Source organism: Mustela erminea, chromosome 1 (assembly GCF_009829155.1).
Source record: "Mustela erminea isolate mMusErm1 chromosome 1, mMusErm1.Pri, whole genome shotgun sequence".
NCBI classification, from domain to species: domain Eukaryota; kingdom Metazoa; phylum Chordata; class Mammalia; order Carnivora; family Mustelidae; genus Mustela; species Mustela erminea.
In genome coordinates, this window is record NC_045614.1 from 111,723,994 (window position 1) to 111,724,640 (window position 647).

Below are 647 nucleotides of genomic sequence, written 5' to 3' on the forward strand. Positions count from 1 at the left end.
AGTTCAAAAGGCTTGAATTTCAGCTCTGTCACATATTAATTGTGTGACCCTGGGCAGGGCACTGAGAGCTACAGTTTCCTCACTGTAAAAGAAAGGTGATCGTGGGGAACCTCTGAGTGCTTGTGAGAATTAAGTTACACACCAAAAGGAAATTAGCACAGCAAATGGCTATCATAGGCATTCAATACCTGTGTTTTACTACAGAAAATTTAAAATCTCTATCACTTTCTCTTCTACTGGATTCCTAGTTTCTCCTCTACCCAGATCAGAAAGATATTTTAAAAAATTTTAAAGAACTTTATTGTGGTTAGGTATTTTCTAATAATGAGAAGTTGGTAGGCATCCCATTAACACAAGATTTTCTTTTCTTTTTGGTAATTATCTGGACCATAAAAAAAAAAAAAGTATAAGACACATTATTCTTCAGTTTAGGCTGGAATCAGAAGGAGAGAGAAGGGAAGGTGGAGAGTCCTTAGATTTCTGGTAGAAACATGACCCACTAAATGTTAATGTAGCCCCCATGATGCAGTCTTGGTGGTAAGGTAGCCTTGCCCAAGGGACTCTTGCCTTGGTTAGGACGAACACTCTAGAGCTGGGCTAGGAGTTTCCATGACAGAGCCACAGCGCCACCATGAATTCACCAGGAA